The 14,971-nt window shown below is 44.5% G+C and overlaps 1 protein-coding gene across 3 annotated transcripts in view; it reads right to left on the reverse strand.

Annotated features, from left to right (window-relative positions):
* Nucleotides 1–14,971, reverse strand: part of MARK3 (microtubule affinity regulating kinase 3) — a 95,248-nt gene that overhangs the window by 73,440 nt on the left and 6,837 nt on the right. The window lies entirely within an intron of this gene.

A 14,971-nucleotide genomic window follows, 5' to 3' on the forward strand; every position in this document is an offset into this window, starting at 1 on the left:
GCAATAGGTACTTCAGCACTTAAATGGGTACTGTCAGATATAAACATTTTTGATATGTTGTAAAGCATGCAAAACCAATAGGATTTGCAATTGCTTTCATGGTCAAAAAGCTGCCCCCAGCCTCCTGGGATACATACCAGCCTGGCTGTGTCCACTCGTCATCACCTATGTCATGGACCCAGTTCATGATTGACAGGTCTGCAGATCTGAAGCTGCTGTGATCGGCTCCCTCACTGTGTTCACTTCACAGTCTCCTATGTGAGGAGAAGGGGGGAGGGGCGGGAGTACACTGCTGCCTGTGAGCAGATGATGAAAGAAGCTGGTGACTGAAGATGGGGACATAATGGAGGATTTTTTTTTTTTTTTTTTAAAGTAAGTGTCCCTGCATGTATACGTGTGTGGATATATATGTATGTGTGTAAATCTGTGTTGTCTAGGTAATGCGCATGAATAAATTAAGTCAATGGCCCAGATTTATCAAACTGTGTGAGAAAAAGTGGAGTGATTTTCTGATAGCAACCAATCCCAGCTCAGCTTACACTTTACCAGCGCTCATTAGCTGAGCTGTGATTGGTCACTGTGGAAAAATCACTCCACTTTATCTCACACAGTTTGATAAATCTGGGCCAGTGTGTGTATCAAATACAGGGGGGCTACAATTATATGCCTCCAGCTGTTGCAAAACTACAACTCCCAGCATGTCTGCACAGCCAAATGATGTGTGGGCATGCTGGGAGTTGTTGTTTTGCAACAGTAGGAGGAACACAGCCTGCAGCAACACTGCTGCAAATCTGAGTTTTACCAATCATATGCCTTCAGCTGTTGCAAAACTACAACTCAAAGGATGTGTGGGCATGCTGGGAGCTGTAGTTTTGCAAAAGCTGTAAGCACACAGTGTGTGTGTGTGTGTGTGTGTGTGTGTGTGTGTGTGTGTGTGTGTGTGTGTATAGCATAAAACCAAAAAGGAAAGGGTTACAGATGCTCAATCCGTAGACAAGTGACTGAGGAGAGTGAGGGAGGGGGAGTGGTTATCCCCTAAGGAGAAGAAAGGGATCTGCCCCCCTGATTCTGGTCAACAACATTAAGGTAATTTAGAAATAAAGCTAATTCTGAGAGAAATATAGGTCATAGACACACAAAAAAATGATATGTACATGATCAGGATGAGATACTGAATAACATAACAGTTCTTTTTTACCCCGCCGCTGACACTTGAGCCTGGGGAGAAAATCATAATTATTCATCAACACTAGCAAAGGCACTTTTGACGGAGTCATCCTGTCATCTGACAGCATCTGCAGCTCCATAGAAAGGATTAGACACCAAGAGGCAGATAGGTTTGTCCAGCCCCATCACAAATAAGGCTTAACAGATTTGTTTTCTGAATAAACTGCATCAAAATTAAGGAACAGGAAGACACAAAAAAGTTCCCCTAAAAGGAAAGATTCCTTAATTTCTGCTCTGCTGCGATAGCTTTACGGTCTTCTCATTTGTGAGTTGTGAATGTAGCCTACATTTGGCACCCAACAGAATGAGTACTTTACATAACCCCTTAACAACCACGGACGTAATGTATGTCTTGGTGCGGCAGTACTGAGCACACCAGAACGCACATTTACATCCTGTGTATGACCACGAGCATCGGAGCTGTGCTCGCATCATACACGGCAGCCGGGGACCCACTGGTAATGGCAGACATCCACGATCGTGCGGATGTCCGCCATTAACCCCTCAGATGCCGCGAGGGTTACGATCATCTGTAATGGCGGACGGAGGTCCCCTCACCTGCCTCCGTCTGTCTCCAGGCGTCTCCTGCTCTGGTCTGAGATCGAGCAGAAGATTGCCAATAACACTGATCAGTGTTATGCCCTATGCATAGCACTGAACAGTATTAGCAAGCAAATGATTGCTATAGCTAGTCCCCTATTGGGACATGAAAAATGTAAAAAAAAAAAAAAAGTGAAAAATCCCCTCCCCCAATAAAAATTGCCCATTTTTCCCATTTTACCACCAAAAAGCGTCAATTTTTTTTTTAATAAACATTTGGTATCGCCGCATGTGTAAATGTCCGAACTATCAAAATATGTTAATGATCCCGTACGGTGAACGGCGTAAACGTAAAAAATTAAAAAGTCCAAAAATGCTGCTTTTGTCACATTTTATTCCAAAAAAATAAATTTCTAAAAAATTATCTAAGTTTTAGATTTTTTTTTAAGCGGTACAAAAATATAAAAAGTATCTAGGAATGGATCTCATTGTAATCGTATTGACCCACAAAATAAAGAACACGTCATGTTTACCGTAAAGTGTACAGTGTGAAAACAAAACCCTCCAAAATGTGCAAAATTTTAGTATTCATTTAAGTTTCCACCCTAAAAAAAATTATTTTTTGGGTCCGCAGTACATTTTATGGTAAAATGAGAGGTTTCATTACAAAGAACAATTGGTCATGCAAAAAACAAGCCCTTATATGGGTTTGTAGATGGAAATATAAAAGTTATGGATTTCAGAAAGAGAGGAGGGAAAAAATTATGCAAAAATGAAATTGGCCTGGTACTCTTCTTTTAAATCAACTGGTTGCAGAAAGTTAAACAGATTTGTAAATTACTTCTATTAAAAAATCTTAATCCTTCCTGTACTTAGTTGCTGAATACTACAGAGGAAATTCTTTTCTTTTTGGAATGCTCTCTGATGACATCATGAGCACAGTTTTCTCTGCTGATGTTATTATAATAATAACGCTTTATTTATTGTTGTCCTTAGTGGGATTTGAACCCAAGTCCCCAGCACTGCAAGGCAGCAGTGCTAACCACTGAGCCACCATGCTGCCCTTAGCATACATCTGCTATGCATGGTTGGTAAAATGGACAGAGATGTCAGCAGAGAGCACTGTGCTCATGATGTCAGCAGTGTTCCAAAAAGAAAGGAATTTCCTCTGTAGCATTCTGCAGCTAATAAGTACTGGAAGGATTAAGATTTTTTTTAATAGAAGTAATTTACAAGTATGTTTAACTTTCTGCCACCAGTTGATTTAAAAAAAAAAAAAAAAAAAAAAAGGTTTTCACCGGAGTACCCCCTTAAGGTTAAAATGGGCTTGGTCCTTAAGAGGTTAAGGCATACTATTTAAAACTACTCTGCATTTACTTTAATATTGTCAAAGAAAATCTTCACTTTTCCCCCTTCTACAGTGTAAATATATAGATCTGTGAAGGAAATGATGCCAGTTTTTATGGGTGATCAACAGGAAGAGCTGGACACATTGGGAATCATAACTCACTACAGGGAGTGACGCCAGAGGCAGATTTCCTGTGTAATGCATCTAAATGTATTATCCCATCCTGTAAATGATACAAGTCTTTTTTTAGAGTGATGTACAAATAAGCACTGTAAGTGGAAACCGGATAGGAGGTCAATACACCTGAGCTGCTGCATAAAGGTGCATATATATAAGGCTGGGTTCACAGGCTATATTCGTTTTTAAAAAATGCAGTAAAATAAGCGGCAAAAACTGTAGGTTTAGAATCCTGCCACACATTTCACCTATTTAATTGCAGCTTTGGACGTGGATTAACCACATTCACCAGGCTAATATAAGTCCTGGATTTCCTACATATTTTATGCACGGAATAAATAAGTCACTTACTCCTGTATATTTACAGTATGCACTGATGTTCAGTGGAAATTAGAAGCCAGGATGTCATAGATCACGTCACATGACTTTAATGTGACATCATATGATCAATACCTTATAACAGACAAAAAAAAGGGTAAATAAACCCAGACTTTGTTCAACACCCCTCAAGGTAATAACACATGATTTTGCACATGTCTCCTTTCAGTTTTCTTTTATTTTCCTTTTCTTTGTTGCATTAGCAAGTTAGAGTGGGTTACTAACAACAGATATAGTAAGCTGCAGTCTATACATCTCACATTCTCCACCATGGACGCAATGGGGTTTTGTGGCAGACCCCCTTACTCCTTACCGAAACAAGTCAGAAAATAAAAGAAACCTGAAATGAGACTTCAGCAAAATTGATGTTCTTACCCAGAGGGGTGTTTAAGTCTGCGCTAATCTGTGAGAACTACTTGTCTTTACCCTTCGTTGTCTGTTATAAAGTATTATTTGAGGAACATAGTGAAGCTCTTTTGTAACGGGGATGTCGATTAAACTGCTGTTTTGAATACAAGCGGTTTTCCTCCGGTTATTTTTCCAGACATGATATGATCAGTCATTAGTGTCCCCCTCGTCTCTCCCTGTGTCACAGTCATAAGTGTTCCCTCATCTCACCTGCGTCACTTATTAATGTGTCCCCACCTCCCCTGGGGTATGAAAGTCATAAGTGTCATCTCTTTTAGTAAGCCGTTTTCCTTACCTCTGCCTCATTCCCATGCTGATCCCCATTCTGTCTCCAGTGTTCAGCTTTGGATCTCTTTAGTTGGCGCTGCGGTGAACAGCAGTAGATGTCTTTGGTCGGTGGTCCAGTGTCACGTGACTGCCGCAGCCAATAAGCAACCTCACCATGACACACTGTACTCTTAAAGGGGTACTCCTCTGCTCAGCGTTTGGTACAAACCGTTCCGAACACTGGAGCCAGGTGGTCGTGACATCAAAGCCCCACCCCCTCATAGCCCCTCCCCCTCCCATAGACTTGCATTGAGGGGCTGGGGCGTGACGTCATGAGGGGGCGGGGCTATGACATCACAACCTCCCTGGGCCAGCTCCAGCGTTCGGAACAGTTTGTTCCAAACACTAAGCAGCGGAGTACCTATTTAAGTAAGCAGTATCACTGCCAAGGCCGCTGATTGGCTGCGGAGGTAACCAGACATCTACTGCTCCTGTAACACTTGGGAGCTGACATCATGCAGAATCTGGGATGAGCGTAGAAACGGAGGCGAAGGAAAGTAAAGCAGTTGAAAAGGGTTGACAAAAAAACCTGAGCTGGTATACATTAGAACACCAGAAGAATTGAAAGCTAAAGACACACTCTTTTGGCCTTTGTTGGGCTAAAAGGACCAAAAAGTACTGCAAAAAAAATACTACACACACAAATATTAATAAGGTTTTCCATCACTATATACCTATTATGGCCATTAATGTGGGGCCCTGATGATCTTCAGAATTTAAGTGAAGTGCAGAAGAGCGATTGTGTCTAGGAGGGGGTGAGGTATGGTTGAGACTAAAGGGGCTGTAATGCGGCCATTCTTTGTACTAATTTATTTAGCGCAAGCATATTCCACAGCACTGTACAGTGTACACTTACACTGGGGCTCACAATCTATCAGTATGTTTTGAAGTATGGGAGGAAACCAGAATACCCGGAGGAAACCAACACAAACACAGGGAGAACATACAAACTCTTTGCAGATGTGGTTGCTGCCCAAACCAGAGAGGGTCCCAGAATTAATTAACAGGATTGTCCCACATCACCAACCTGCAGGATAGGTGAGGAGTATTTGATCAGTGAGGTTTGACTACTGCTCACAAGTCTCATGTTCCATTACCCGATCAGAGTAGTGTAAGATGCATGCCGCTGCTCTATTCAGCTCTAAAAGCCTGAAGGATATTCTGTACTCTTATTGTCACCTGGCCCATAGTACATCTCTGACCATTGCTTTAGTCAAATGGGGGAAAACATCTATTCTCATGACTGGCGGGGGGTCCAAGTGGCTGGCCTTCCACAGATCAGACACAAATATCCAACAGATGACTGTTTATGATTATGATCAACTATTTGTCTACAGCAAAAAATTTTAGTCTACTCCTAGGGCTGGGCGGTATGACCAAATGTGTGTATCACAGTATTTTTTTAAACTTTTGGCGATTCCACTGTATATAATGGTATTTCCTAGCCCCCCCCCCCCCCCATATTAATTATCAGCCCACATCCCCATGGGGGTAAATACTCACATGACGCCCACATGCGCTGCCCTCCTCATCCTCTTTGTTGCGGGCGCTGACTCTATACTGTGCGGTATCCCTATACTCGGGCTGCAAAAGGTGAACAAAAACTTTAACGCATCTACGTCGGCCTTACGCTGGTGACGGGAACGTCGGACAGCCGTCAGCCTATCACGGGCCGCAGCCATGTTCCGCCTTGGCCGGTGAGAGGCTGAGCACACTGTCATGTAAGGAGCCGGCTTCTTAGATGACAGTGGGCTCAGCTTACCACCGGCCGAGGCGGAACATCACTGCAGCAGGTGATAGGCTGACAGCTCTCCGACGCTCCCGTCCCCAGGAAACAAGTGAGGCCAGTACCGGACCAACGGGAGGGGAGTTAAAGTTTATTTTTTGCAGCCCGTGCATAGGGATACCGCACAGTATAGAGCAGTGGTCTCCAACCTGCAGACCTCCAGATGTTGCAAAACTACAACTGCCAGCATGCTTGGACAGCCGTTGACTGTCCGGGCATGATGGGAGTTGTAGTTTTGCAACATCTGGAGGTCCGCAGGTTGGAGACAACTGGTAGAGAGTGTCAGGGCCAGCGGCCGCAACAAACAGGACGAGGAGGGCAGCGCAAGCGGGTGACATGTGAGTAGTACCCTGATGGGGACAGCGCTGGGCTAATAATTGGGGGGGGGGGGGGGCAGCAGAACAGCGCTCGCAGGTCACATAGGATTAGTTCCCCGATGTGGGGACAGCGCAGCGCTGGGCTGATTCATTCATTCCCGAGGGGGAGGGGCCAAACCGGTATTGCGGTATGGGTTAAAATTCATATCGTGCAGCACAAAAATTTCGGTATTTGGTATGAACCGGTATACCGCCCAGACCTACCTACTCCACACCATAGTCTTATCACACTATATGATTTCTCCTGTGAAACTTACACAAACCATATGTACATTTAATAAATATCTTATCTGGAATGGAAAGTCAAAACCTTTTTACAGGAGAAAGAAACTTGAAGCTCTCAAAAACACGTCCATTGCAGTTCTCAAATGATTTATGCAAACAGGTGACATTTTGCCGCCTGTGTGTCTAGATCACTGGCAACAAAGCTCTTTCTACAGTAAGTACAGGACGTTCATATCTGCAGAGCGTCTGCCTGTAACATACAGCAAGGAAACAAAGCCATATGAAAGCAGAGCGAGCCTAGCCTCCAGTCTGTGGGAAGCATAACTGACATAGTCATCTGCAGGGCTCTCCCCACAAAGCACTGACGCATTTCCTGACAGCCAGCTCAGAGGACAGGGGCTTTGTAACAAGAGATCCTACAACAACCTAAACATATAATCCACTACTTGCTACTGCTAAAACAGGGGCATTTCTTTCATATGGGAAATAACACTTCAAGTGGGAAGTAAAACCAGCACTGATAAAGCTCTGATCACACAAGTCTGACAAATTTAATATGCAGAGAATTTTTACAGGACTTTTCACAGTTAAAATATAACACAAATGCAAATCCCTAATACTAAGATTAAAAAATAAGAAAGCGTGAGGGTGCATGTACACCACGTTTTTGCAATACAGTTCCCGTATCAGGTTTTTGATGAAAAACGGATTCCTCAAAACCCGACTAAACTGTATCAAAACGTGTGGACAAATTTTAACCCATATACGCAATCACGCCCCCTTCCGTAGGCTTGCATTGAGGGGCGGAGTGTGACGTCACACGGGGGGATAGGGGATAAGATGTCTAAGCACCGGAGAACCCCTTTAAGAAAAAAACGTATACGTTTTTAACTTTTCACTCCATTATGAATGAAGTTTCACTTGTTTGATTGAAATTCTAAGAAAAAAAAAAAATGTGCAAAGTCAAAAACTGTATGGTGAAAACTGGATGGAACCACACACATACGGTTCTGTACGGTTCCCATTGACTCCCATGTTTTAAAAAAACGTACATGGTTTAATACAGTTTTTCACCCAGACCATAAAACGTGGTAGACTACGATTTTGGGTACGGGTAAAAAAAAACTGACAAAACCGTATAAGATGCCAAACGGACTAAACCGGATGATGCGTTTGACATATGGTTTACAATGTTAAGTCAATGCATATGGTTTTCTATACAGTTCCATACGGTTTTTAACTTGAAACCGTATACGGGAACTGTATAACAAAAACGTGGTGTGCATGCACCCTGACTCTGCTCAATGGTAATTGCAGTTCCACAATACAGAAGCTGCACGGCTACAGCATTCATTTTCACTGAATCACATGGGTGGTTTACATACATTTGTTGGTACATGTAAAGGTGTCCTTTTATATCAAGTTATTAAAGTTTATACCCAGCCAATGTGGTCGACAAACTCCTTACTTATACTATTGATGTAATAGCTGTGTACATAAATTGTACAGTCCTGTGTAAATATCAGTGGTGCCTTAGGTGCCGAGATGCTTCCCAATCTTTGAAAACAAGGGGTCTAAAGTGGCCATATGCTGATGTCTTGCCAACTCACCCAAATGTCTGTAATAGACCACTGGCAGCCATTTATCGTCCCAAAAACAAAAGGATCAGGCACCTAAAATTCATCATATACCTTAGATGTAAATTGACTATTTTAGCTGGCATTTGATGTCTACAGCTGGCTACACAAGATACATGCTTATATTCTAAGTACCTATTGCATCTTTCCTAAGCTGAGACCCCAACAGGAGTGAACAGGGTACGGCATTCTGATGAGGACTACAGTCCCTTTAGTCTAATCATTTGGGGGGGGGGTCTAAAACTTTGGCAGACATTTGTCATTGTCTTTGGAAAGTGAGTTTTGAAGTGATCTTTTCTTGCTTTGGTTTTGCTTATGTGTGACACATCATATAAAGGAGAGTTGATAAATTTGGCATACAAAAGCAATAAATCACTTCAGAACACCATTTAATATAATTCCTCCTATCCTCTGCAACTTTTCAGCACAGAAAGTTGCATCAAAGAGTGCAAAAAAGCAAGAGCCTCCAGCTGCTCCAAAAAAGGTGATGAATTAAAACTTCACTTTTATTCCGTCAACCCCTTAACGACCATGGACGGAAATGTACGCCCTCGTGCGGCAGTAATTAGCGCACCAGGACATACATTCACGTCCTGTGTATGACCGCGAGCATCAGAGCGGTGCTCGCGTCATACATGGCAGGTTCCCGCCTGTAATGGCTGACAAACTTCTCGGCTCGGCAGTTGATGGCTTATCCTGCATAAATGAGTTCAGCTTTCAGGTGCTCCGGTGGGCTGGAAAAGGTGGATACAGTCCTAGGAAAGAGTCTCCTAGGACTGTATCCACCTTTTCCAGCCCATGGGAGCACCTGAAAGCTGAACTAATTTATGCAGGATAAGCCATCAACTGCCGAGCTGAGAAGTTTGTGACGAATCGAATTTACTTTGTAAATTCGCTCATCTCTAGTATTGACCCACAGAATAAAGAACACAATTTTTGCCATAAAGTGTACAGTGTGAAAACAAAACCCTCCAAAGTGTGCAAAATTTTGGTTTCCATTTAAGTTTCCTCCCTAAAAAAATAAAAAATTTTGTTCGACGTACATTTTATGGTAAAATGAGAGGTTTTAATACAAAGTACAATTGGTCACACAAAAAATCATGCCCTTAAATGGGTCTGTAGATGGAAATACAAGAGAGTTATGGATTGGAGAGGAAAAAACGAAAATGCAAAAACAAAATTGGCCTGGTCCATAACCTGTTCAGGACCAAGGGTGTAATTTTACACCCTTGCGCCCTGGTACTTAAGGACGTCTTCCTGGCGTTTTCCGGTCCCTGCCACGCGCCGGGCAGAGATATCGGAAGCGGATGCCTGCTGAAATGCTTCAGCAGGCATCCAGGGCAAACGCCGAGGGGGGCCATGTCTGCCCCCCCATGTCGGCGATCGACGCAAACCGCGAGGGAAATCGCCCCTGCGATCTGCGGCGATACCGGGCTGATCGGGTCTCTGGGACCCGACCGCCCGGTAACTTTGCATGAGCCCAGTTGTCACAGACAGCCGTTTACTGTCCAAGCATGCTGGGAGTTTTGCAACCGCTGGAGGCACCCTGTTTGGGAATCACTGGTGTAGAATACCCCTATGTCCACCCCTATGCAAATCCCTAATTCAGGCCTCAAATGCGCATGGCGCTCTCACTTTGGAGCCCTGTCGTATTTCAAGGCAACAGTATAGGGCCACATATGGGGTATCGACGTACTCGGGAGAAATTGCCTAACAAATTTAGGTGCAGTTGGGGGTCTACACCAGCATGTTACATGCTGGTGTTGCCCTATACTTTTCATTTTGACAAGAGGTAAAAGGGAAAAAAAGCCCCCCAAAATTTGTAATGCAATTTCTCCCGACTACGGAGATACCCCATATGTGGGCGCAAAGTGCTCTGGGGGTGCACAACAAGGCCCAGAAGGGAGAGTGCACCATGTACATTTGAGGTGATTTGCACAGGGGTGGCTGATTGTTACAGCGGTTTTTGACAAATGCAAAAAAAAAAAAAAACACGTGACCCCATTTCGGAAACTACACCCCTCACGGAATGTAATGAGGGGTGCAGTGAGAATTTACACCCCACTGGTGTCGGACAGATCTTTGGAACAGTGGGCTGTGCAAATAAAAAAATTTTTACAGCCCACTGTTCCAAAGATCCGACAGACACCAGTGAGGAGGGGGGGGGGGGGGGGGTAAATGCTCACTGTACCCCTTGTTACGTCCCTCAAGGGGTCTAGATTCCAAAATGGTATGCCATGTGGTTTTTTTTTTTGCTGTCCTGGCACCATAGGGGCTTCCTAAATGAGACATGCCCCCCGAGCAAAATTTGCTCTCAAAAAGCCAAATCTGACTCTTCTGAGCATTGTAGTTTGCCCGTAGTGCACTTCAGGTCAACTTATGGGGTACCTCCATACTCAGAAGAGATGGGGTTACAAATTTTGGGGGGTATTCTCTGCTATTAACCCTTGCAAAATATGGGGGGGGGGGGAAACACATTTTAGTGAAAGTTTTTTTTTTTTTTTTTTTAACATATGCAAAAGTCGTGAAACACCTGTGGGGTATTAAGGCTCACTTTATTCCTTGCTACGTTCCTCAAGGGGTCTAGTTTCCAAAATGGTATGCCATGTGTTTTTTTTTTTTTTTTTTTTTTGCTGTTCTGGCACCATAGGGGCTTCCTAAATGCAACATGCCCCCCAAAAACCATTTCAGAAAAACACTCTCCAAAATCCCCTTGTCGCTTCTGAGCCCTCTACTGCGCCCGCCGAACACTTTAGACATATGAGGTATGTCCTTACTCGAGAGAAATTGGGCTACAAATACAAGTATACATTTTCTCCTTTTACCCCTTGTAAAAATTCGAAAATTGGATCTACAAGAACATGCAAGTGTAAAAAATTAAGATTGTGAATTTTCTCCTGCACTTTGCTGCTATTCCTGTGAAACACCTAAAGGGTTAAAACGCTGACAATGTCATTTTGAATACTTTGGGGGGGGGGGTGTAGTTTTTATAATGGGGTCATTTGTGGGGTATTTCTAATATGAAGACCCTTCAAATCCACTTCAAACCAGAACTGGTCCCTGAAAAATTGTGAGTTTGAAAATTTTGTGAAAAATTGGAAAATTGCTGCTGAACTTTGAAGCCCTCTGGTGTCTTCCAAAAGTAAAAACTCATCAATTTTATGATGCAAACATAAAGTAGACATATTGGAAATGTGAATAATTTTTTTTAATTTGGAATATCCATTTTCCTTAAAAGCAGAGAGCTTCAAAGTTAGAAAAATGCTAAATTTTAAATTTTTTCATCAAATTTGGCACCGCAAAAGCCACTGCAGTGCATTGATTTAAAGCGCCCGCTTTAAATCAATGATCTGCAGCGGTGTCGCGGGGGGTTAAATAGCCGATAACTTATACCGGAATATCGGTATAAGTTATTGGCTATCGGCCCTAACCTCCACCGATTATCGGTATCGGCCCTAAAAAAACGATATCGGTTGATCCCTAATGGGAACGTCACAGAGCCATCAACCTATCACCGGCCGCAGCGATGTCCCGCCTCGGCCGGCTGAGCGCAGTCATGTAAGGAGCCGTCCGGCTTCTTATGTGACAGTGCGCTCAGCCTATCACCAGCCGACTAGTTGCCCGATGTGGAGACAGCACGCTGCGGCTGATAATTCATTAATTCAAGGTGGATGGAGGGGCCAACCGGTACTGCGGTATAGGAAAAATACATATAGTGCAGGAAAAAAAATTTCGGTATGAACCAGTATACCGCCCAGCACTAGGCTAGTGTTACGCCGAGCGCTCCGGGTCCCCGCTCCTCCCCGGAGCGCTCACAGCGTTCCCCTGTTCGCAGCGCCCCGGTCAGATCCGCTGACCGGGTGCGCTGCGATAATGTCCCTAGCCGGGATGCGATTCGCGATGCGGGACGCGCCCGCTCGCGGTGCGCATCCCGACCCGCTTACCAGTCTCGCTCCCCGTCTGTGCTGTCCCGGGCCGCGCGGCCCCGCTCCCTAGGGCGCGCGCGCGCCGGTTCTTTGCGATTTAAAGGGCCGGTGCGCCACTGATTGGCGCATGGTTTTTAATTAGTATGTTCACCTGTGCACTTCCCTATATTACCTCACTTTCCCTGCACTTCCTTGTCGGATCTTGTTGCCATTGTGCCAGTGAAAGCGTTCCTTGTGTATCCCTAGCCAGTGTTCCAGACCTCTTGCCGTTGCCCCTGACTACAATCCTTGCTGCCTGCCCTGACCTTCTGCTATGTCCGACCCTGCTCTTGCCTAATCCCTTGTACCGCGCCTATCTCAGCAGTCAGAGAGGTTGAGCCGTTGCCGGTGGATACGACCTGGTTGCTACCGCCGCTGCAAGACCATCCCGCTTTGCGGCGGGCTCTGGTGAAAACCAGTAGCAACTTAGAACCGGTCCACCGACACGGTCCACGCCAATCCCTCTCTGACACAGAGGATCCACCTCCAGCCTGCCGAAGCCTGACAACTAGGTCACCTGGCACCCTTGCTAATCAACTGGTTCAAGGCACCACAGTGCTCTTGAAAGGTAGTGCTGCATTATAGAGCTTTTTACTTAAATGGGATTTTGCTCTACCAGTATTAATAGAAGGGAGATGCAAGTACAAGCACCTGAGGCATATGCAAGAACCACAGTACAGCTGATTGCTAGGGGGCCAGAAGTCAGACATCTGCTGATCTAACATCAATGGCCCATGCAGTGGGAGAATAGCCTCTATAGAAACACCCATTATAAATAAACCAACTGTTTATAAAATAAATTATTTCCACTACCGATAATGAACAAACCAGTTATCAAAAGTCACTAGATGAGACCAGTATACTTTAGTTGTTTGCCAATAACTCTTTCAGTTTTGACTACTAAGAATAGGTGCTTAATTTTTGCAGGAGAGGGTAGCTGACCTCTGACTGGACCTTTACGTGGCCATTGAGTGAACACTGTTGAAGCAAAGCTTACAAAATGCCTTAATTCTGGCGACAAGTTCTCTATAAATGGCCCATCAACTATGCAACCGTCCAACTATACTGGCCACAGAACATAATTTATCTTTCTATCGTTACAGATGAGAATTAATAATCAGTCAATTAAAAAACCAAATAACACATTTGTCACAGATCAGTATCCAAATAGTTTCAGGAAGAGATCCACATAAAAGTCAAAACATAACATTTTCAGGAGAAGCCAGCACTTCCTAGTCATAGCCTCTACATGTCAGCAAGGTAAGACCCAAGCAGCAATAATATAAATATAGGTGAGGAAACACTGCTCAATCTTGTGAATAGAGATGAGCGAACTTACAGTAATTGGATTCGTCACAAACTTCTGGGCTTGGTGTTTGCTGACTTTATCCTGCATAAATGAGTTCAGCTTTCCGGTGCTCCGGTGGCTGGAGAAGGTGGATACAGTCCTAGGAGAGAGTCTCCAGCCACCGGAGCACCTGAAAGCTGAACTCATTTATGCAGGATAAAGTCAGTAAATGCCGAGCCGAGAAGTTTGTGACGAGTTGAATCACTGTAACTTCGCTCATCTCTACTTGTGAATTAGCAGCACACCTTGAATCATAATTTGGAAAATATGATTGTCTATGGTAAATCATAATTACAGGAATATAAATCAAGCGTAGATCCAGATAATGTAATTACAGATAAGACACCATTAATCAGCATGACACTGAAAATGAATAAAACCCATCGGCCTCCAATACTGAAGTGTACTCGGGCGAGTCTGCATGTAGCAGTCGTGCACGGGTAAAAACCTAGTCATGTGGTTTTACTGTAAGTCGGTGTGGTTTTCAGACTATTAGTGGTCATGTAACATACTGGTTACATACAAAATCACGCACCAAAATCTGAAAGGTCTATGGCGGTGCAGTTATTAGCTGCTATATGTTGCTTCATCTTCACAAAATAGCTATTAGTTTTTATATCACCTCACAGCCTTGTGCAGAATATGGCTTCATTAAAATCAATGCCACTTTAAATATACGAACATCTGCGGTCCCCCAGTTAAAGGGGTACTCTGCCCCTAGACATCTTATCCCCTATCCAAAGGATAGGGGATAAGATGTCAGATTGCGGGGGTCCCGCCGCTGGGGACCCCCGGGATCTTGGCTGCAGCACCCACCTGTTGCGGCTTCCAGCAGCGCTGGAGACTCTCATCCTAACGCCTCATGACCACAGTGACGGGAGATCGTGATGTCACGACTCCGCCCCCGTGTGACATTACGCCCCATCCCCTCAATGCAAGTCTATGGGAGGGGGCGTGACGGCTGTCACGCCCCCTCCCATAGACTTGCATTGAGGGGCGGGGTGTGAGGTCACAAGGGGGCGGAGTCATGACATCACAATCTCCCGTCATCGTGGTTGGGAGCCGAAGCATACAGCGTTTCCGGAAGCCATTGAGGTGGGTGCTGCAGCCAACATCCCGTGGGTCCCCAGCAGCGGGACTCCGGCGATCTGACATCTTATCCCCTATCCTTTCGATAGGGCATAAGAGGTCTAGGGGCGGAGTACCCCTTTAAGGAAGCCTGCTAGGA

Source organism: Hyla sarda, chromosome 11 (genome assembly GCF_029499605.1).
Source record: "Hyla sarda isolate aHylSar1 chromosome 11, aHylSar1.hap1, whole genome shotgun sequence".
Taxonomy (NCBI): domain Eukaryota; kingdom Metazoa; phylum Chordata; class Amphibia; order Anura; family Hylidae; genus Hyla; species Hyla sarda.